The following is a 19,226-nucleotide window of genomic DNA, read 5'->3' as shown; positions in this document are numbered from 1 at the left end:
TGACTTGCTAACAATAGATACTCACATGTACATTTTCTGAGCTAGAGGACATGCAAGGCCTGTCGTAAAGAGTATCTCCTCCACAACAAAGTGATGCCATGCCTTATAAAATGTCTTCAGAAAGAATATTGAAAAGAATATTGGCGATGGGTCAAATTTTGCTAAATTGATATTTAATGTTCTCGTGATCGATCTACAAACAATTTTTGCCAAATACCTAAAACTTATAAGACATTCTTCAAACTGTCGTATTATCAGTTAACACGTCTCCGAAATCACGTGGTCCGGCCTTCGTATACCGGTATGTCGAACAGGGTAGTTCTCCTTTCCCGTGTGTTGTGATATTTAGTTACAAAAAGCGTTAGCAAAATGCGATCACATAATTTTTATAATTTTAATGCAATGAGGTGGGGTTTAGAAAGTGCCAAGAAGCCAAGCCTGAATGTGTCACACAAAAATCTACATGAAACTGAGGAAAATCGCAGAGAGAGAATTTTGAGTCGCGATCGACATGACACATGTGTCCTATTCAAGAACTGAACACACATTAGTATATAACAGTGAGTGATCTCCTATGACGATGGCTACTAGCACTGTAAAACAGTGATGATGACGATGATGATGATGATGATGATGATGATGATGATGATGATGATGATGTTTTCGTTGTCATTGTCGTCGTTGTTTTGTTGTTATTTTTGCATTGTTTGTTAATTGCTGAGCTGTGGTCTAGCGGACTTTCAAAGTTTCCAGAATGGGATTGAGGATGGCGTTATTGTGGGTACTAAATTAATTTTAACTTACTCTTTGTTTCAAGAAAGTACTCATAAAGCTAAAGAAAACAAAAAGGACATAACCTTACTCAACAAAAAATAAAAAGCTGCACATACTCTTCACATACAACACAAGTAACAAATACTAGTTTTAAAACAGTCTGAAAAACTCTTGAGCAAAATCTTGCTTTGTCGAATTACTTCAAAGAATAAAGTTGCTTAATTCGATCAGGTGGTTTTTGCTTTCCATCAAACGGACGTAGAATTAGAACCGACCATCCGTTGTTTACTTTGAAATGTCATAATGCAATGATTGACATTAGATGTAGGCTATTAGTATTACAAGTGGCCGCATATATTCCACCATTGCTGCGCCTACTTCGCGGAGCTGAGCTACTGAGGCTTCCGATGTGGTGCCTCGATCTGTTTCAATCGTCGTTAACTTAAATCTGTGTCCATCGGATTAGATTATAAGACCTCAGAGTCACTCCCGACCAAGTAATCCAAATGCATTATTTAGACCCTTGTTGATCTACTTTCTCTTTTTTCATATACCACTGCGAATAAATCACTAAGATTAATTACTTGCGAGTTGCGAAGCGATGATACATAAAGACAAATTGCCTCTTAAATCACCCAGCATGTTCACTGTACTTGACCCTGAATAATCTCCGTGACGGGAAACAGGTACACAGGGATACAGGGACCACTGTGTTGATTCGACAGCCTATGTTGACTCGTTCAATTTCCGATAGATGTTTTCTCTACCGAGTCAAGACTCTCTGTCGGTCGACGACCTCGAACTATGGTGACAGAAGAGAACGATCTTATACAAGTGTTGACATCCAAACATACAAATTAAGTGTCTCAGTAGATAAAGGTCGAAGTGTTTACCAGCGGCGTTTGCTACCATCAGGCTCCTTACCGACGCAAAAAGGTCGGAATCCGATTCTGAGTGTCATTGAGTAATCATGAAAAAGTCAAATTGTCTTCGTTTTCTCACACACAACGCAGGGAATGATTTGTAAGTTCGTCGTCTGATTAATGAATTTAATACGGCGATGCCTTGATACGGTCTCCAATCTACGCCACTTATCTTCTGTAAATTGATGTATGTCAAGCAAGAAGAATTGATCGGCACTACATCGCTCTGTTCAATAAACTTTGCTCTCGTTTCAGTGTTAAAGACCCTTTCGATAGTGCACTGTTATGACAATGAGATGTGCTAAGGCGATAAATAAAAATGCGACCTGTCAACTGCACACTAAGTGATCAATAAAGTCACCAAGGTCGACTAACTGATAGGTAAACGTGACGATGCTTGTGTCCTAATTAGCCATGGCTGAAACGGTACTAATTTGAAATAAGGATCTGTAGTGGTTGATTGGAGTAATATTAATTTACTAAGATTCCATTTCTGTCGAAATTTTCCTCGTTGAGTATCTAAAGTAAACTGTATAGGATTCAAATGTTGGTCAGGATCTGACAGACACTATAAAATCTCCCGTGCATTTTCAGGGTAAAGTTATCACTTTCTTTCCATTTGCCGTTACTACTACATTAACTGAAGCTTGTGTCGTATTTTCAAAAATATTTTTGTGGTTTTGTTTGTTTTTTGGGTTTATTTATTTATTTATTTATTTATTTTGCAATTTGCAAAATCTTGTTCTTCTAAAGTCAGGCTGAAATACCTGGTATTCAGATTGTTGGCACAGCCTTTATGTGTAATATCTGATGTTCAGATTTTGTGGACAACTTAATTTTAGTCGGGCCTAGAATTCGTTTGTTAAAGTGGTAAGAAGTGGCTGACAAACTTTTGTTCCAACTCTCCTCAACGGAAGTTGTAACATATTATCTTACTAAATCAAAAATAAAGATCAGGGGTCATTGTGTAAGTTTTGGACCCGAGAAATAACCTTAAATTTACTGGTGTTTGAAATTCAAAATGGCCGCCATCCCATTGTTAACTCTCTGAGAAAAAAAAATAAATTTCCGATTTTCAAAAAACAGTAAGATGGTGAAAATTTTCATGGCGCATAAACCCTACATCGAACACAGTGCGCTTTGTTTGCGAGGCTGCAAGGTTTTACTTAAAAATACTCAAGGGAGAAAGAAAATCAGAAAAGTATTTGTTTTCGTAAAGAAAGTCATGAAAATATTATTAACTCGTAGAGCTAATATCCCTGTAAAGTGTTGCCGTCAATTTAGATTCGACACTGGCCAGTGAAGCGGTATAATTTACAACCGCGTCGCTTCGACACTAATATTTTAATGTACTGTAGTTCACAGCGTTAATGCCTACGTTGATTAGATATGAATTACATGTAAGGTCTATCGTTTTGATCTTCACTTACGTATTACTAGGTCATAGTTGTCCGAAGTTTCCACACGTGAAGGTCATAGTTGTCCGAAGTTTCCACACGTGAATTTAGACATGTGACACTGAGCGTGCAAGTTAAAGTGGTTAGTATTTTCTTATGTTATATTCGGTCCTGGAACTGAACACTGGATACGACTCCATCCGTGTTTAAGTTCAGTGATTTTTGATTTTGATACAGTCAGAAATTACACACAGCTTTGAAGTCCACACTTGTAATGCATTTGACACACTTAGTCCAAACTACCTTTTGTGATTCGGTTATATACAGTCACATGGTACGCATCATTGTGGCGCTGATACATGCAAAGAGCAAGTTACCGGACTGAACATTTTAGAACAACTGTTGACTGGGGAAGATTGAATGTAACGTCTGCGCATGCGCATATTCTAGAACGCGTAAAGAATATGGCGGTATCGTCTGCGACCGTAACGAGTGGTGATAAGGGCGGAGCTCGATTTTTCGGCGAGAAAATTGGATGATGTGTGTTATCATGATAAAAAAACAGTAGATGACCATATTCTGCAACAGCATTCAGGTAACAGAGTCGCCCGACGACAATCTGTTTTATGAGGCCTTAGGCCGAGGGAAATTAACTATTTTAGGCTACTCTCAGTCCCTCAGGCAACAAAAGTATGCTGTTACCCTCATAACTAGTCAATACGTGTGTACCATCTTGGCGAGAACAGTGGTGTGAGCGCGTCTTCACTCGTTTCCAAATAAAGATTACTCTCAAAATGGGTTACATCAGACACCCAGTCAGAGGGTCTATACAGACCTTGTTACATATTCCATCATCTATCCCTTCAGTTAATTGTTTGGCATTTCATAAGACAGTTACCATGTTCCAGCTGCCATTGAAACGCATTAGTATCTTATTCCATGAGTAAACCCCCCGGGACGTGTTGTCATTTGCGGAGCGACCACGCGAAATAAATTGAAAGTTGCAGACCTGCTTCATCGCCCTTGCCTGGACTTAATTACTTGGCAAACGTGACAAAAACATTTCATTTAATTGGCGATGATTTATTATTCTGCAACAGCAGATATAAATCCCCATGCGTTCTATTACTGTATTATCACACGGTAACGCGTCGTCTGTTGTGAGAAAGCCTCCGGTAATAAATACTTGGTAGAGAACACAGTCTATAATCGGTTTTGAAAACTAATACTTTAAGGGGTATGATAACGCTTCAACCATTCACATGTAGCTCAATTTACTCCAAAGCCCCTTATAAGCACCTTAGGTAAAACGCGCCCCAGGGAAAGAAAGTCGGACTCTCACACTTTTGCAATTTTCTCTTGGCCTACCACTTATGGTGGCTAATTGTGAAGCTTATTGGAATAATACAATTTTCACAAGCTTAGTTTTGTAAAACCGGGAACTTTGTTATCCCCCATAGAGATAATACAGGATAGATGGCCATTTTGAATTATTCCAAATTGGTCATGTGTGTCTCTGGAACCAAAATTTGACCCCCGAATTTTATTTTCATTTTAAAAGATACTTGTTGAAAGATTACTTGTCGGGTATATGTGAGCAAAAGTCTTTTAAAATTGAGATGCAAACTACTTAAAAGGGAAGAAGGGATCTTAAATTTTATTTTTGCACTTTCTTTTCGCACCTTTTAACATCTGGTCAACGAAACATGAGATAGAATAATTACATGAAATGCAAATGATTGACACAAAATATCCCAGCGATCGTTTAATGCCCGGGGTAATTTCTCATGTACACTCTTTTCTGTCATTAGAATGCGTTACTCCAGATGTTGTGTTTACACTTCCTTATATATCTATATGTTTTCTATACTCAAAGCACAAATTGAGATTTTTATTTCTATGAAATTACTTAAAACGACCAGTAGCTATACTAACTTTTGATGACTTCTTTCATTAATGTTGTTTTCAATAAATGTCAACCAGACTCTTTTAGAGTATCTGCTCCGAGGTTTTATAACGAGTTGCCCACATCAATAAGAGGCTGTACAAGCCTTTCAATTTTTAAACGTGCTTGTTATAAATTTTATTTACAAAGTTTTACTGATGCTGTCACCTTCTGATCATTTTATGTTGTTGTCGATTTTGTTGTGTTGCTGTATGTTTTACGTTTTTTAACTTTGCTGTGCTGTTGTTTGTTTTTGTATTTTAACTTTCTTTGTGCTCGACCCTTGTGAAAAGAGGCGTATACCTATCAAGGCTATCGAGTTGAAAAAATAAAGATTATTACTTTCTTTTTGTACTCCCAATAACATGTTGAGATATCGTATTCAGCTTGTCAACCCAGCCTGTAAATGTGTAGTTGTAATTTGATGACAACTGAATTCTGGTCCGGACTAGAATTCAGATGTAAACAATAACAGCACAGTTTGCACGACATGTTCTGCATTGACAAGTTAAATAGTTAGAGTTTCAATATGCTTTTGGAAGAAATACAAGAAACCGTAGTTGACGTTAAAGGCAGAACCAGTGAAAACAAATTGTCAAAAGTTATAGTTGATCCTTTCACTTGAGTCGATGTTCATGACTTCCGATGCATCCATGGTTGTTTATATCGATGAAATACAATTCACAATCTATTTCTATCTATTCAATATGATATATCTCTGATTGAATTGAAACTCCAGATCAGTAGACATTACTTTGAAACTTCTGCCATGATGTGGAAAATCTTAGCTAGTTTTAGAAAAAAGGTTCATAGCAAGTGATAATAAGGTTTCATTTAAAACATAAACAAAGACTCGAAGTTCTATAGAGGCGTTCCTTATTTAATTTGAAAACGGTGAATAATTTTAATCTTTCAGGGGAAAATGCTGCATATGTTTACATTATGCTATCATGTTGCTGCATGAAGTGAGGCAGGCCAATGTTTACTTGAGAGATGGAAAGACTATGCACCTGGATAAGTCTTCACTTCTACTTTCAAATAATCATTATACTATCTAGAGAAGCTCAAGGTCTTTTGCTTTAATAGATATCACAGATATCCATAAGCAACCGTAGCTTAGCAACCTGAATCTCCCTCGGGTTTCACTTTAAAATGAGTAGAAATTGAACTGCAATTAGTGCTTTGTGTAACCTGGTATACCATTGTAAAAGTCAGGTTTTCATGGCTGTGGGAATAAAGCTGTCTTATCATTAGTAGATAAGATGCTGAAGCGGATGTTACCTAAATTGTGTCTACGGTCACGTCAAATGAGACACTCATTTGGATCAAGATGCCGCTCAGAGAATTGCATGATTTAAACAAACATTGCACTTAATTATGGGTCAAATAAAGTTAGCTCTGGTCGCCTCTTTCGGGTTTTAGCGTTGGAACGTCAGGGGCGCCATTGAAAAAAATAAGTTACGCAACTGTAAATGTACATGCAAGGAATGACTGAGTGTCACATTTTGTCTTGGAAGAAATGATGCTTTCTCTAACCTCTTCTAAATATATAAGAACAAAAGCTGATGTAACTTTATCGTAATACAATGCAATTGGGTCTTTATAATATGTGGAAATAGCAGTGACAAACAATCAATACAAATTATTTTGAAGCGTATGTGACGAGCTGATTTTGATGCGACATTTTGTTTGATACGCAGCGACACAATATTGTCAAAGAGTTTCTCCATGCTACGTGTACCTAATGGAACAACATTTGTAATGTGAAAATTTTATAGCATCGAGAAACACAAGGTAGAATATTTTACGATCCCCTCTAAAATAGCATTTCTCTGAATGGAATGTTTCGGCGTTTTGTCAATTACAAAAAGAAACGCAGTGCAGACATATATTATACCAGTACAAGTCACAAATTTATTCATAAATTCTGAATATATTAAGCAACATTGTCATCGTCGCTATCTTCCATTCATATACCTCATTAAGGTATTGACCATCTGTCAAATCTTCCAATTCGTTGGGTAAAACAGGGAATGATGTTATTTGTCCCGGCGCCTTTTTTCTTTTTGATTAATGGCCGGTGACAATGTAATGGACATCGGCCGTCTTCTTGAATTTAAGTGTACTCCGAATATATCTTACAATGCGTACTTTATTCGTTCTTAGGTCTGCCATACTGAAATTTGATCAAGAAATACACCGGAGACTAATGTCTAAACGTAGTCGTTTTGTTTATCCGTGTACGAGATAGCCATAACACATTTAGTTTGTAAAGCAGGGCACTTGTTTTACAACAGGTCAACAACTATCACTGATCGATGCAAAAACGTGGCGTTGTTGTTACACACGCAAATTTAGGTACACTGCGCCTGTGGGACAGACATTCAGATTGTAAACCTTTACACATACCTTCCTGATTCACCACTTGTGGTGGTTCATTTTAAAGCTCTTGGTTTAAAAAATATTTTCACCGTCTTAGTTTTTCGAAAATCGAACATTTTACATGTCACAGCATAGTCCGTCATTTTAAATTTCAAATATCAGTAAATCTTGGGTAACTTGTTCCTCTAGTATCCAAAGTTGCACAATGACCCCTGATTCTTATTCTTGATTTTGAAAGAGAATCGTTGAAAGGGTCCTTGAGGAAAGTTTGAGCAAAGATTAAAGGTATACTGTCACCTGTAATCTAAATATGCCCATATATGGTAAAGGGGGTGTTCCTTGGTATTCCAAATGCCCGTGTGAGGGCGCTTGTTAAAAAAAGCGGCCACCCGCTTAAAATCTGTGATTGGTTAGATTTTCTCTTCCATGGTAACTGTGGCAAAATTGGAACAGTTGACAGTATACCTTTAAGTTGAAGTCTTTCACTTTTGAGGCACATACTATAGTGAGTGTGACATCTGATGACTGGAACTCTAGGAACAAAACTAGCTGAACGCAAGTGGTGTTTGCTTTTCCTCGTATGTGCATATGTTCGTCCTATTTTGTCTTATTCGTATGTTTGTTGAGAGACAGCAAGCGAAAGTCGTGCAGCACTGTTTGACAGTTTCGAATCAGGACAAAGCAATCAACATCAGATTCCATGTCGCCCTAGCTTAACACTCTTAGGAAAGCGCTAATAAACGTGTCAAACACCTTTTGCTTTTATCAATTACACCACGGCACTGCATTTTCCCACATGCTCTAAACTTTCAAGGGATCCTATTGCCGCCCTGAGCAAACTCACCAGATTTTCCTTCATCGGCACCAAATAGCTCAGGCTGCGGAATTGTAACGGATTTATCGTCGCTTGAAATTTTAATCCGTGTTCTTTATGCCTCTGCAGAATTTCTGAGAATCTGGTTTCACAAACGGCGCTGTTAGCATCAAAATCGGATATGTGATGCGTGACTTGTGGCTGATAATTTTCAGTTGTATTTCTTGATTATCTAGCAAAAATAAAGCCTCACTGTGCGGATGCAGTAAATAATGAAGACCAAAATCGTTTGTTTCTCTATCCAGGGGCGCATGACCTTCATGTGCCACATGTATTCAATATAAATCAAACTGATAGTGAAACTAATATGGCATTGTTGTAATGCTGTCGAACGGTATAGGGTATACGTACGTACGTACGTGCCTGCCTGCCTGCCTGCATACCTACCTACCTTCCTACCTACCTACCTTCCTACCTTCCTACCTACCTACCTACCTAACTACCTACCTACCTACCTAGCTTCCTACCTACCTACCTATCTACCACAGATACACAGATACACACATACATACATACATACATACATACATACATACATACATACATACATACATACATACATACATACATACATACATACATACATACATACATACTACATACTTCATACATATAACATATGTGTACATATATGTTTGTGTATATGTCTATATATTATCGTAAACACAATAGGTCTACTAGGCTAATGTGATAAACTACGCCATTCTATTTAATGTCTACTTCATATCATAACATCGTCGACGAGATGATATTCAACACTTGGGTTATATTTGTGTATCTGTAGCTTATATAACTTGCATCGCTATTCTATATCTAATTAACGTAATATTATGATATCCATCCCAATTATTTCTCCTTCCTTTAATATAATATTTTCACGATGTGATTTGTGTTCGTGTAAGATAGAAGAGTGGCAAAATCTAACTGTTAAAAAGTGCGATGAGAATAGTTCGGAGACGCATTTAATAATACTAGTATTTCAGTGTTGAAAGTATTTTTTCTAAAATGTCGATCAATTGTTGAGATTTATATTGTGGGATGACAAGTATTTAGGGTATAAGCTAAGTAGGCCTATTGACAGGTTTTCATTATGTGCTGTCAACAACTGCCGTTGTGAAAGGTAAGACGTGAACATCGAACACCTGCCGACACTATCAGTGGGGGTACTTACGATTGACATCAGAAATCGGCGCTTCGCCGTGGTAACCGTGTTTTCATGATTTATGACGAGGAAGTGTGCATGGTCACCTTCATTAATGCAGAATCAGCCCCGGAGTGACAGGGATTTGGACTGTAAAATATTGACAATTCTTCTGTGGTGTGCAACTTATGGGAGCTCATTTTGAAGCTCATTGAGTAAGCAACCTTTTCATCGTGCACGTTTTGTGAAAATCAAAAACATGATAACCCGCCTCGGAGTTAACACCGGAATAGCGGCCATTTTGAATTCCAAATATCGGTAGATTTAAAGTCACACAGTTTGAATGGTGACCCCGGATTGTTGTACTTGGGCCTCAGCCCAAGTACATTTGTTTTCATTCCGTGGGAACAAACTCTGTAAGGTATAACCATTTCTGGCTGAGACCAAGGAGGGCAAAATGTCTTGGCTTCATCTTTCTTGGCATAATAAATGGCGTAATGATGTTAACTGAATGGAAGTGCTGCTCTCAGCCAGTCTTGAATAAGTGAGATGTGAATATTAATGCTTCTCTATCTGAGTTTTTGCCACAAAATCTTCTGAATATAATCAAAATGTGCATCGAAATGCAACAAATAAGCACCCTCCGTTTCCTAGGCGATGGCACGACCCTTGCTACACCCACTGGACGAGCCAAAGTGGGAGGGGTAATTTCAGTTTGGTCGAACAAGAGGGCTCGAGACCAGAATTTAACATTTAAACTTGAAACATGTTTAATCGCTGACAAGATGTGGACTAGTGTTAATCAGAGTAAAATTGTGAAAAGGGAAGGTTTTATATCCTGGACAAAATGAAAAACATCACGACTGGAAACTGTACCCCCAGTTGAGAATAGTAATGCCCACAGCGATGGAGAACACTTATCCTTGAGCTGAGAAAACCAGACCATCATTTCGAAATAGAGCTGCAGATTCGAGAAGCTCGTTCAAAATAGCTAGGTACACCCCGAAAAGGGGTGGTTTCGAGTTTTGAGGGCAAATTTCGCCTCCTTCATATAGAAATCGTACGTTTGTTTTTCCAGCAGAACACACCATTTGACACAAAATTTGCATGTAAAGGGGTCGCCAGTAAGCACGTGGTCAAATCTGGCATAAGAAACAATATGAAATGTTGGGTAAAGCCAGTCCAAAATAAACTGATTTGAACTTTTGTGTTTTGTAATTTATACCACTGCAGTAACATTACCTTTTTTTGACAACATCACACAATGTAATACGTTTTGAAACTGAATACTCCGACGTATTCTGTGTCTCCTTTGCTAAAAAATACGGTATGCCGATTACCATGTAAGGAGATGATGACGTCAAGACAGATTTGTAGTGCGTTTGGTCCTGGATGGTGCACGAAGTTTTGTCAAGGTAGCTTGTGTATTTATTTCCTAAATGGGAGAGATTAGGGTCGATCTAAACGAAGGCCGAAGAATGTTATGATACTCTAAGCGAGCTGAACTCTAACGCGAATAGTTGGATAATTTGGAGGATGTCTAGAATGATCTCGTCTCATTAAGATTATTTGGCGGTCAGTATTGAATTTCAACTGCGTCACAAGTTTGCGAAATGAGTATTCCGTCGAACGGTCAACGAACGATATTTTAGAAATCTGGAGACATGGCACATCGCATTTTTATTTTAGTATTTTATATTTTACAAAAGATTTAAGAAGCAATGATTTTGTCGAAAATTCTGAAAAAAATATAGGAAGATTTGATTGCGAACACATTTTCACTTGGGGTCAACTAGCCCTGCGTACGATGCTGTGTGTTCCGCTACAGCTAATCGCCCCGCTCACCACAGCCCTGCAAAGACCCGTACGTAGGGTCGGTGACTTCAAATATATTTTGGGACTTGACGTAAAAAGCCAAATTACTGCCGAAATTCAGCGTTCTTGGGCCCAAGTCGCATCCCAGCCTACCTCAGCTACTCAATCGCTTCCAAAATGACAGTCTTTTATTCACTTCTCGTAAATAACCGTCGATGTCGGCAACTCTCTCGCTACTTTTAGCCCTGCGTACGATGCTGTGTGTTAGCTGTAGCACATAGCATCGTACGCAGGGCTAGGTGTCAACATGGGGTCGCAGCCATGTTGCCTCAAAACTTATTTCTGTCTGCACTCAAAACTCAAAAATGTCGGATATGAACCTGAAAAATCGATGCAATTTTGTCAAACTTCGGCGGAAATTTCAGCCTATAGACAAAATTTTCATCTAGGTAAGGTAAATATTGCCTAAAGGATGCATTGACACAGTTTTTTGTCCCCACGGATAAAGTCCAGGGGGCTTATAGATTGGGTCATATCCGTCTGTGAGTCCATCAGTGGTCCATCGGTTCACGCAGATATCTCAGACATTTTGACAAAATATCATGTGACCTTGGTGACCTTTGACCTCAAATATACATTATTGTCCATAACTCAGTAACCACAAGTGCTAAACCTTTCATATTTGGTATGATGGGACACCTTATGACGCCACATATTGTACCCTATTAATTATGCGCATATCTAATTTTGAGCGAGCCAATAGAGCTAGAGGTCTGATTTTTGGTATATAGGGACAAGTTAACAATATAATTTGTTTGACAAAACGTCACGCGACCTCAATGACCTTTGACCTCAAATATACATATTTGTCCACAACTCAGTAACCACAAGTGCTACACCCTTCATATTTGGTATGATAGGACACCTTATGACGCCATATATTGTACCTCATTAATTATGCGCATATCTAATTTTGAGCGAGCCAATAGAGCTAGAGGTCTGATTTTTGGTATATAGGAATAACTTGGCAATACAATTATTATGACAAAATGTGACGTGACCTCAATGACCTTTGACCTCAAATATATATATTTGTCCACAACTCAGTAACCACAAGTGCTACATCCTTCATATTTGGTATGATAAGACACCTTATGACACCACATATTGTACCTCATTAATTATGCGCATATCTAATTTTGAGCGAGCCAATAGAGCTAGAGGTCTGATTTTTGGTATATAGGAATAACTTAGCAATAAAATTATTTTGACAAAATGTCACGTGACCTCAATGACCTTTGACCTCAAATATATATATTTGTCCACAACTCAGTAACCACAAGTGCTACACCCTTCATATTTGGTATGATGGGACACCTTATGACACCACATATTGTACCTCATTAATTATGCGCATATCTAATTCTGAGCAAGCCAATAGAGCTGGATGTCCGATTTTGGTATATAGGGATAACTATAGGGTAGAAATCTAAATATGCCCATATAATATTCGACATCTACCATCGAGAACAAAAGAAATTTGCTGTAATTTGAATATTTAAGGAGTTTAAGCAATTTCCACTATAAATAAAGAACTCCTGCCTCAAACTCCACAAAAGTTGCTAGACATATTTTGCCGTTGTCATGCCATTGCTTCGTTTAATAACCAGTTAATCAAATGCCTAATTGACAGGAGGAAATTCAAGACCATATTTGAATAGTAGTTATATTGTCCTGAAAATTATTACATATGTACCACAGATTACTTGCATCGAAGCGCGCGCGTACTACCGGTATTTGCACTGCAGTGCAATACCAAAAACATTATGCCATACCTTTATGTTAATGAGTATTTACCAACTTTGACCCGGAACTATTTTTGTTTGTAAACACAAAAAATGCCGTCTACAAGATTTCATTTCACTTTTGTTCGATGCTCGTTATAGTAAAATGCATGACATTACAGATTAAAAACTATGACAAAGAAAATTGCATGTACTTATTATAGTGTGAGGATGATTTTTAGTATCCGGAAGAGCAGTTTGTTTGTCAGCGAAGCAAAAACATTGACAACGGGCGACGTCCGTTTCTAGCTCCATGAATGCACGGTGGCCGCCGTACCCCCGTACCACGGCGGCCATCATACATCGAAACACACGTAACTGCGGGCGCAGCGGAGCCAATTATTGTGAGAATAACAGTAAAGCGTTAAAGCCCCAGTATTTGTAACTTTTAACAATTTTTTTCATATTTTTGATTAAAATGACATCCTCAGTATGTGAAAGTAGACCATAATTAATACTGAATCGCATGGTTTGCATGCCCAGCCCGCCTCACGATTAACAGTAAAAGGAGTGAAAAATGACTTCTTGTCCGGACCAGAAGTCAGCTTTGTTGACACACGAAACGAAACGTAATCACACCATCGCGCATGCTCAACCACATCTACGCAAGTTTTAGTGTGGCGTCCGTAGAAACCATACGCTCTTCGAAAAGGTCTGGTCCATCGAAACTAGAGACTCAGCTAAAAACGCGCGAAAGTTGGGTGAAATACCGGAAAGATATAAATATGTAAGTGTTTACAGATTGTTCCGACTATAATGAGCCGTGCAAACAAACGTCTTGAACAGCTAAACTAACGACCAAGGCAGTCGATTGTATAAAGCTTCATGCAAGGCACTGCTGCACGTTGTGACCGATGGTACGGAGATCAAGTTTGCTGAATGAATTGAGAGAGAAAAACATATATGAATAAAAATTCAACACTTCACCATTGTAATCATTGAACTAGTCGTTTCTTCCATTATCGAGTATAATGAAAATTTCGTTGAAAATAAATGACGGGACTGATTCTGCTCCGTCTACTCAAACGAAGTTTTGTGTACGGCCAGGCTACGCTGCAGGCAACACAGCCTATCAACTTCGCATATCGTTGCCGTACGGCGAAATTGAAAACGCTCAGAAAGGAAAAATTATATCTTGAATGCAGTACAAAAGTCTTACTGATTAAATTTAAAAGTATTTCAAAAAAAAAATCGAACGTAACGGGTATCTAATCCTCACAAGGACTACAGTAGTACAACAAGTATCGGCTAGAACACAAGAGAGATCCCGGCCTCACTGCAAAGTCGTCCCCTGCGCACCCGGCCCGACAGCAAACTAACCTCTTGGTTTGATTCTGTTGTTTATATTTTTGTATAAAATTCATGATACATATCTGACTTTCACAACTGTACAATTTGCTCTGGCTGTAGTCTACAGACGATCGGAGGGAGCTAAGGCAGGCCCCAAATTTGCATGGACAATTAATGCCCGGGACAATTATAGACGCAGCTCGATGAGAAAGTCATTCACATAAACCTAGGCTAAATGAAGTGATCAATACAAAACTTTTAAAGATCACTGGTTCTGAAAATTTATGATCAACGGTTCTGACCTACGGAATTTACACTGCGACGTTGTTTTTTGTGTGTTTGGCCAGCTACTAGACCTGTAAGGCTGTACTACGTGGAGGTAGTAGACTGTACAAGTGCAGCGGGGCCGGGCCGAGATTGGTGTGGGGCCTGCCGCAAGGTAAAATTGACAGCGCGTCCATTGCAGAATGCCCGCGTGTCACTGTTATCCTTTCTCGTTTGGGAGGAAATTTACCGCTGTATTCAGAATGCCTTTTTACCAGTATAAAAGCTCAGTAACTGATGCATCAAGAGCCAAGAGTCTGTAAATTTCTTAGCAGTAGCTCCATTGTTTCTTTCTAAATTTTCGCTGAGATACAGCAGTGCGTATACTGGTCCCGATCGTTCTGACTCAGGCGTTCACAGCTGTTTAGGGAGCCGTCATTATTTACAATCTGGGGGTCGGAGGAATAACATTAGAAACTCCGAAATTTTGAGTCGCACCCCAGCCAACCATGATGACTTTGAGTAACCCCCTCTCTAACAGAAAGTTTGGCTTACCTGAGCCCATGTAATAATATGTAGATATAAAAGCTCACCTAATAAGCAGTCTCCGACCATATAGTATTGTTAAATTTGGATGGGTAGCATGTCATTATGGTATGGTTAAATGTCCAAATGGTTGTTGAACTCAAGTCAAATAAAATATACATTTCTATGATGATATAAAGGATGAATTCACAACAGTTCAGTTTTGTCCTAGATCCTGTGCACTTATAGTGATATCTGTCGAGAACATTTCTCCATAACCCAACCTCTCCTTCCAACCCTGGTAACGACTGCAGAAAACTACTGTGTGACATCATCATCACCACTGTTGATCCTCATCTTTAATGTCGCTGGTGCCATGCGTACATGAACAACGATATCATTCTCATCGTCACTATCTTCTCTTTCATAATAAGTATGGCTAGTAGTAACACCTACTTGTAGTTTTTTGCCTTGCTTCATCTAGTTGATATTTATTTGTACTATTAGAGTATTTTTCTTTTTAATTAATATGTATCAGAGTAAAATATATATAATCAACTAATCATTATGTCATTAAGGACAGAGTAAGACAAAGAAAAAACATTTTGAGCACCCCCTTATAACTTTCAATTTTGAATGACCCCCAGGTCGTAAATACTGACGGTTCCCTTACTTGCTGCCAAAGGCCATCGCGTTCACTGCATTCGACAGCCTACCATACATTGCCAAACTATGTTGCTTCGATTTCGCAATCAACTTGCCGCTAAAGCGACAATCAGCAGAAATTTATTACTTCAAGTTACTCAATTTTGATAGCTATTTGCCTACAGAAGTGAGCCAAGTGTATATAGTGTCGTCTTGATTTTACATCGGTACCCGGAGTTCTAAGTGACCAATTCAACTGCAGGGTGCGCATCGTGGCGGCGTTGACCAATGAAAAGTGAAAGCTGATTCAATGCGTCATTACAGTGATGTCAATGTTATATAACTCCGCAGGTTCGCTCTGAAGCTTTGACAGACAAGTAGTACGTACGACTAATCGTCGATTCTCTCGATAAATGATGCCAATAAAAGACAGAACTATGTAATAATAACAGAACCCCATGGCCTGTAAGTGCACGCGCGCCGTACTAGCGGTATTTGCACTCGTGCTGCGATGTATTCGGCGCAGCACTCGTGCAAATACCGCTAGTACGGCGCGCTTGCACTCACCGGCCATGGGGTTCTGTCATATTACTCTATCACGGCCCAAGTACTCATTGCCTTCAGCAATACTGCCTTGTTATTATTGATTTTGAAAAAGGTCGGATGACAGTTTCTTTGAGGAAATCTTGAGCAAAAATGTAAGTTTTTTTCAATTTCGAGGAGTTAACGATATCAGCGATACATTTTTGTTTGATTTGGATTAAGCATAAGTGCAATGGCTATTAACCTGTTGCATTAAACCAGTTGCCCCGCAGGTAGTATTCATCTAAAACATACGTTTTTCTGCAAAGCTACCTTCACCACAAGCTCTCGCTAACCGTGTGTATTAAATCATCCATGGTTTTCCTGATAACACTTAAGTGCAATTCAACGTAGAATGTAAGAAACACAATGTTGTTTATTGGTAATATCAACCCCTCTCGGAGGCATTAGCTACAGATTCGGTGGAGTTTTCTTTCTTTTTCTACTTGTTATCCACAATGACTTGATTTTAGAAACTACCTTTACTAATAACCATCACGTGATACCTTATAATCACATTTTACCCTTTAGTTTCTCATATGTGTGTGTTCCTTTCTAAACCCTTTCACGACCTTGGTTTGAACCAGTCTCATAGTTTTCTATAGTAGAGTTGGACCTCTAGAGAGGGAAAGCGGGGTGAAAGGGTTAAAGTAGAATGCGCTTAGGAAAGGCGGATAATTGGATTCTCAATTTCTTACAATATTTTTCGGTCTACCTCTTGTTGAGGCTAATTTTGAAGCTCTTTGAGTAAAAAAATGTTTCACCGTCTTAGTTTTTTCGAAATTCGAAAAAAACTGTTTTGCATCATAGAGTTAACACAAGGATCACGGCTGCCATTTTGAATTTCAAATATCGGTAAATGTTTAGGTAATGTTTTTGTCTATAATGGAACTTTGCACGATGACCCCTGGTTTTCATTTTTGATTTGGTAAGAGTATGGTTGAGGGTTTCGTAGAGGAAAAATTGAGCTAAAAGTTAAGTTTTTCACTTTCGAAGTACATTCTACCTTAAGCTAGAAACCGTACAAAAAATTTGATGAGTACTCTTTTAGCACCGAGCATCAAACAAAACGTGGTCGCTTGAAATCTAAATTATGTGCAAAATAGTAGTCAAATATTTTGTCATGTCCCTATTTCATTACGAGATAAACTGCAAATGTGTAGTAAACACGCTGAGAGACACTGCATACTGCAAACAATATATACTCACAATCGCACCCGTTATTGGTTATGCTAAGGCTCCAGTCGTGCATATCTGATGAAAGGTGAATCATGATAACACGATCCAGTACTGTACACTGTCTATAACCCATTCTATAGCTAACTTCAGAAGTCCGTGAATGTGGAATATTGCGTCGTTTCAAACTTTCTTTGTGTGTATTGTTGATACAATTAAATAAGAAACGTTGTCGTTGCTCATTTAGTTTTTAATAGTAAAACACAATATTCCCCGCATGCAGATTCATGTGTTGGAACTTAAGATAGTTACCTGCTGCAAGAAGATAACGATGGGACACATTGCGGTGTTGAATATCCAGCGACCGTACATGATAGTGCTGAAGGTGAAGGGCATACAGAATATGGCCATGGTGAGGTCGGCTAGAGCCAGGTTGATCAAGAACAAGTTCAGTTCAGACAGTTGCCGCCGGCTGAAAAGCAAAACCGTGAGGACGATGATATTACCGATGGTTGAAAGCGTTATATTTACACTGAATGAACTGATCAGCCCTATTCTCCAATCTAAAGGTAGTTCCATTTGCTGGTAGCTGTCCATTGACGTGTATGATTCAACCATCTCATCGTCGACGGTTGCAGCTATTTTTTGTCGCTGCTGCCGCATCAGTGTTTGGTTCAGCATGTACTCCCTGATCTTAGCTTCGACGGCCGCCCATTCTTCGTCCGTGTAGTTATACCCGGTATCCATGGCCCTAATCCGACCCGGCTGTGATAAACCGTCGCCTTTTCTTGAAATAGCGGCGAAAAGTGTTCATGCGTTGACGACAGCACGGTATGCGTCTGTCCGCTGTAAGTCAAGGGTGCCCTCCACCTTTACAATTTGGTGCACTCGGGCAGGTTGCCGGCGTTCAGTTAGTCAAGGGGAGCGCAATACACAAACTTCACGAAAACAAATTGATTAGCATTTGTCCGTAACATGACGTTGGTATGCAATTGTAGATCTCTACCTATCCCCGATGAAAGGAGAGCTCACAATACTCGGATGCGGGATGCGGTCTATATAAACTCGCGTGAATCACGTGACCTAATGATGGAGACAATTTTCATAAGTTGGACAGAGTTCTTTATATGGAATATGACGTCTGAAATTTGAGTGTAAAGAGTAGAAAGCATAGCTTCAGGTAGTCTTATCCTATCATATGCAACTTTCTAATTTCCGCTAGCTGTATCGATTTTCCGTAATCTGCAGACTATTACTGGTTGACTAGCTTCATTTCAAGACAAAATAAACAGAGTGTTTAGTACCCAGGCTTGGAGTTCCTGTTCCCCTTTCGCCTCCGCCTCTTCGTCTCTCATTACCATCGTCGTCGCAGTCGTCGTTACGGTTTGTTTTCGTCATTCTTGTTGTGTCGATGTTGTTGTTACGTCAGAATCCCATTAGAGGAATGAGTTAAGGCCAATAAATATATTTTTTGAAAGTGACATTTTGCAGAAATAATGCGATTATCTTTTTATCTTTCTTCTCACCAGTTTAGCTTGACATTATTACTGAATCGGTTATTTTTAGCCACTGCAAAATACTTACCTTTCAGCATTTTAAGGAACACGAAAGGAGCTTTAGGCAGCTCCACACATCGAGTCAATTTATGC

The 19,226-nt window shown here is 38.9% G+C and overlaps 1 long non-coding RNA gene across 1 annotated transcript in view; it reads left to right on the top strand.

Moving 5' to 3' along the window:
• LOC139118657 (uncharacterized) overlaps positions 1-19,226 on the top strand; it is a 358,536-nt gene that overhangs the window by 202,287 nt on the left and 137,023 nt on the right. The window lies entirely within an intron of this gene.

This window comes from Ptychodera flava, chromosome 19 (assembly GCF_041260155.1).
Source record: "Ptychodera flava strain L36383 chromosome 19, AS_Pfla_20210202, whole genome shotgun sequence".
Taxonomy (NCBI): Eukaryota; Metazoa; Hemichordata; class Enteropneusta; family Ptychoderidae; genus Ptychodera; species Ptychodera flava.
The sequence above is the reverse complement of the archived record's forward strand: the minus strand, read 5'-3'. Positions and strand labels throughout refer to the sequence as shown.